Source organism: Bicyclus anynana, chromosome 12 (assembly GCF_947172395.1).
Source record: "Bicyclus anynana chromosome 12, ilBicAnyn1.1, whole genome shotgun sequence".
NCBI classification, from domain to species: domain Eukaryota; kingdom Metazoa; phylum Arthropoda; class Insecta; order Lepidoptera; family Nymphalidae; genus Bicyclus; species Bicyclus anynana.
In genome coordinates this window covers 15,359,923-15,365,246 of record NC_069094.1, presented here as the reverse complement: position 1 = coordinate 15,365,246, position 5,324 = coordinate 15,359,923, and positions in this window count along the sequence as shown.

Genomic DNA, 5,324 nt, shown 5'->3' with positions numbered 1-5,324 from the left:
GAAGAAATTATAAATACTTTATAAATACTTTTAATAACGTTAACATGATAATTGTAAATTGCATTAAAATTTAAACATTACAAGAAATAAATTCATGAATATTCACATGCAATGCATGGTGATGATGGCAAGGATTGGTCGTGTGGATAGTGACAAAAGGATGAGTTTATCAGACATGATATTAATAAGATTTTTGGTGGGCGATGTCTGTTTAATATTGCGTATGATCCCATTTCTGATACTGATTATGATTATTATTTTTATTATTGTAAATTTCCTAAATTTATTATACACACATTCAACACGAATTTGACTATCCCGCAGACACTAATTAGTCAGAATTTGCCACGTAACGTGTTCATGAAAATATCAAAATAATTTACTCATTTACAATACTAAATGTATGAAATAACATGTTACTTTGTGGCATGTAATTATGAAAACAATATGAAGCGAAGACGCAAAACATGGTGCATAATTTCTAGGTTTGAAGTATCCAGCCAACGTAGCAAAATAACAGGAGGAGCACAGAATAATAAATAGATGCAGAGCCAGAAGAGAATTATTTAACCTGCAGCCCGCACTCAAAGCGCTCTAAACGGCGCGGTCGTGTGTAGTGCCGGTCAAAAAGTACAACTAAAGAACACTTCTAGAGTTCCTCTTTGTCTCTGGATAAGCCGAGTCCAGCAAATTGTCTGTTACGAGGCTTTCCTTAATCTTTAGTGCCTAGGTTTAACTAACCATATTTCACTAGTAGTAACCCTTACATGAATTACCAAGAAGCAGAAAATTTACATAAACGTTTAAAGTTTATCTCAATTTTCAGCTTTTTTACTACATTGTAATAAAAGTGTAAATAATTATGGAAAACCAAAGTTCGCAAAAAATAGCTATACTCGTATTTTTGATTTTTTAACGAAATGTATAGTTTAATGATAAAAAATAGTTCGGGCACGTATATTATACACATATCTGCGAATTATACTTACTCTTATTTGTAAGTTTAACTAGATTTGTTATAAAAGCGCTTCTGAAATTTACTAAAATTACATTCTCCATACTTGGCTACGCGACCTAAATACAAAACTACACAGTTTCTAGATATAAAGTATCCAGCCAACGTAGCATAATAACAGGAGCAGCACAGAGTAATAAATAGGTGCAGAGCAAACACAAGCCACAATTATTTAGCCTGCAGTCCGCACTCAAAGCGCTCCACACGGTGCGGTCGTGTGTAGCGCCGGTCAAAGAGCACAACTAAATTACCCTTCTAGCGTTCCTCTTTGTCCGTGGATAAGCGAGTATAGCAAATTGTCTGTTACGAGACTTTCCTTAAACTTTAGTGCCTAGGTTTCATTAATCATATTTCACTAGTAGTATAGGTACCTATGGTCAAAATAGATAATATCTATTTACCCTTGCATAAATTACCAAGAAGCTGAAAATTTACATAAGCATTAAGAACATTTTAATAAAAGTGTGAAAGATTATGCAAAATCAAAGTTCGCAAAAAATTATCTTAGATTTTTAACAAAATGCGTAGTTTCTTGATAAAAATATTTCGGACAAAAATGAAGATTATACACATGTCTGTGAATTGTATTACTCTTATTTGTAGTTTAATTAGATTTGTTACAAAAGCGCTTCTGAAATTTACTAAAATTACATTCTCCATACTTGGCTACGCTGCCTAAATACAAAACTACACAGTTTCTAGATATAAACTATCCAGCAAACATAGCATAATAACAGGAGCAGCACAGAGTAATAAATAGGTGCAGAGCAAACACAAGCCACAATTATTTAGCCTACAGTCCGCACTCAAAGCGCTCCACACGGTGCGGTCGTGTGTAGCGCCGGTCAAAGAGCACAACTAAATTACAATTACCCTCCTAGCGTTCCTCTTTGTCCGTGGATAAGCCGGGGCCACCAAATTGTCTGTTACAAGGCTTTCCTTAATCTAGTGCCTAGGTTTCACTAATCATATTTCACGAGACAAAGAATGTATGGGACTAGGACAGCGGTGTGTGGCTTAATTGTGATGCTTAATTTAGTTGCCATTGTTTTTAATCAAAATTTTTTTTTTTGTTTTTGAATTCTTTACAAGTTAGCCCTTGACTCTCTCTCACCTGATTGTAAGTGATGATGCAAGCTATGATGGAAGCGGGCTAACTTGTTAGGAGGTGGATGAAAATCCATACTCCTTTCGGTTTCTACACGGCATCGTACCGGAACTCTAGATCGCTTGGTGGTACGTCTTGGCTGGTAGGCTGGTAATTAGCCACATCTGAATTTTTTTTTTTTTTTTATTCTTTACAAGTTAGCCCTTGATTACAATTAAACCTGATGGTAGCTGATGATGCAAGCTAAGATGGAAGCGGGCTAACTTGTTAGGAGGTGGATGAAAATCCATACTCCTTTCGATTTCTACGCGGCATCGTACCGGAACGCTAAATCGCTTGGCGGTACGTCTTGGCTGGTAGGCTGGTAACTAGCTACAGCCGAAGCCTCCCACCAGCCAAACTAGAAAACGGATCTTTGTAACGAGGATTTGCTTAATTTTCTTTATTTAATTTGACGTGGATCAGAGACTAGGGTCTTCTGAGAAGGCAATCAGTGAGTGATACAGTAATATGTGCAGCCTTAATTATGTGATGAATTTCTCAACAACACGTCCCAGATAATTAAGTCGCCTCTGTGCTACAGTAATCTATGCAGTCTGCAATAGACTTAGATATCTCAAGAGTGATAGAAATGGCGTATTCGCTTGCAGTTGTTGCCGCGCAGCATATATAGTATGCGTTTACGTTATTTTATGTCTTTATGTCGCCCAATGGCGGGTACATCCTACTGACATTAAAAGTTGGATGTTTGTTACTGTTTAACGCCGCTACACTACTACTGAAGCGATTTGGCTGATATTTGGAAAAGAAATAGATTTTATTATGAAATAGCCAATTTTCATCGCGGATAAATTCATGGTTCCCGCGGTATTTGTGAAAAACTGAATTCCAGGCGGACGAAGTCGCCGGCGTCCGCTAGTACGACATAAAATGCACATACACGTACACGTCGACAGAGAGGTATTTATAAACAGATAAAAGAGAGCATCCATTGCATTCCCTCAAAATTTACTTAACACTATGTTCGTTAATATCCGTAGGCCTAAGATTCGCGCCACGACATATTTTGTAAATACAAAAAGACATTATCGACCAATAGCGGACGATCGATGATTTAGCTCTCTCTTTCGTGCCATCGCAACGATAAGGTCACTTTTTTCACATTTCACATTGGTCAATAATATATATGGTCTCTAACTATGAACCTTATTAGACGGCTCAAAATTACTCAGCCGGCGATGGAGAGAGTTATGCTTGGAGTTTCTCTGCGTGATCGAATCAGAAATGAGGAGATAAGCAGACGAACCAAAGGCACTGACATAGCGAAGTGGCAATGGGCGGGCCATATAGTTAGAAAAGCCGATGGACGTTGGGATCCCAAGGTACTGGAATAGCAACCTCGCACCGGAAAGCGCAGTGTTGGTCAACGCCTTACTAGGTGGACCGAGGACATCAAGCGAGTTGCAGGGAGCCGCTGGATGCTGGCGGCTCGATACCGTTGTGTTAGAAAATTCATGCAAGAGACTAATGTCCAGCGGTGGACGTCCATCGGCTGATAATGATGATGATGATGATGATATTGTCTCTTTCTTTATGTGGTTGGATGCATCTTTGGGCCTAAAAGTTTGCCGTTTTATAAAAAGAATTTATTGAATATTCCGCCAATTCTATTGCCTTGGTATTTAAATTTCTATGGCAGTAACCTATTGTCTACAGATAAGCTCGAATTGTCACACAAATTGTTATAAGCGTAGAGTTTAGTAGATAGGTACGAGTACTTTAATACGTCTTATTGTATGTCAAATAATATTTGCAATTAAAAGGAACATCTAAATCTATACTAATATTATAAAGCTAAAGTTTGTTTGTTTGCTTGCTTGCTTGAATCCGCTAATCTCAGGAACTACTGGTCCGATTTTAAAAAATCTTTCAGTGTTAGATAGGCTATTTACCGAGGAAGGCTAAAGGCTATATATTATCCCCATATTCATAGTTCGTACGGAAACGGGAACCACGCGGGAGAAACCGCTCTGCTAGTCAGTTAAAAAACATTTTTTTCTCTAAAATAGGGAAATATATCACCATACAGGATGACGGGCCGCGAATCTGGGACTTCTTAAGCATATAACGAATTACTTGACTTATGGACTTAGCCAAACGTTGTTTGTTATATTATCTATCTTTAATCATACCAATATACGTTGGAATTTAATTTCAGTGCTACGAAACAAAGCCACAAACTAGCAATTACTTGACATACCATATTCAGTTATAAAGTACTCGTAGTTATGTATTCTAGACCGCATCTTCGTTATTACAGTTTACCGTCCTAATTTATGAGGATCTCTAAATGTTAATGGACACAGGCCCAGGCCATCTTTATCGGAATAGAGACATCGTTAAAGGAAAAGAGGCCCAGGCCATCTTCAATAGAAAAGAGACATCTGATCTTTAAAGGAAAACAGGTCCAGGCCATCTTTAAAGGAAAAGAGACATCTTATCTTTAAAGAAAAAAAAATTGGAATTTAGACTCACCATTCTACTATGATGAGAGTTGGCATGGATGTGGTCATTTGATTTTTTTTAGATAGTGTTTTAAGAAATTTGCATGCCAGTTTATGGCGAATTGTATAATGTACCTACTTCAACATTTATTGTATACCAGCTAATGTAACTATACAATTGCAAATAATAAATGAAAGCACGCTGGTGTAGCACCACCGACTTACCAACTTCAGGCTTTATCTAAGTATTTTTATAAAAAAGAAAATCTCTGTATTTGTCAGACCCGAGAATCATGATCTCAAGAAATGAAAACCAGTTGCAGGTAGTTCGATATTAAGTAGGGACTACATCAAAGTGGACATGACTAATATATTCGAAAAAATATACATGTAGGTATATTTTTACAACACTTCGATTGAATAGATCTTTTAAACTTACTTTTCTGTGCGTTAATGTGAAAGATCCTCATCGTTATGAGACCGAAATGAGTCGGCAAATAAGTTTCCTCTTGTTCGGCTCCTTTGTCAATTGTCACGCTGAGCCTAAGATCCGACGAATCATTACTGTGAGAATACATGTCTTTCTAAAAGAATATTTGCCACATCTTTTAAATATGGCCTTTACTAGCGGGTGCCAGCGACTTCGTCCGCGTTGAATTCCGTTTTTCGCAAATCTCGCAAAAACCATGGATTTTTT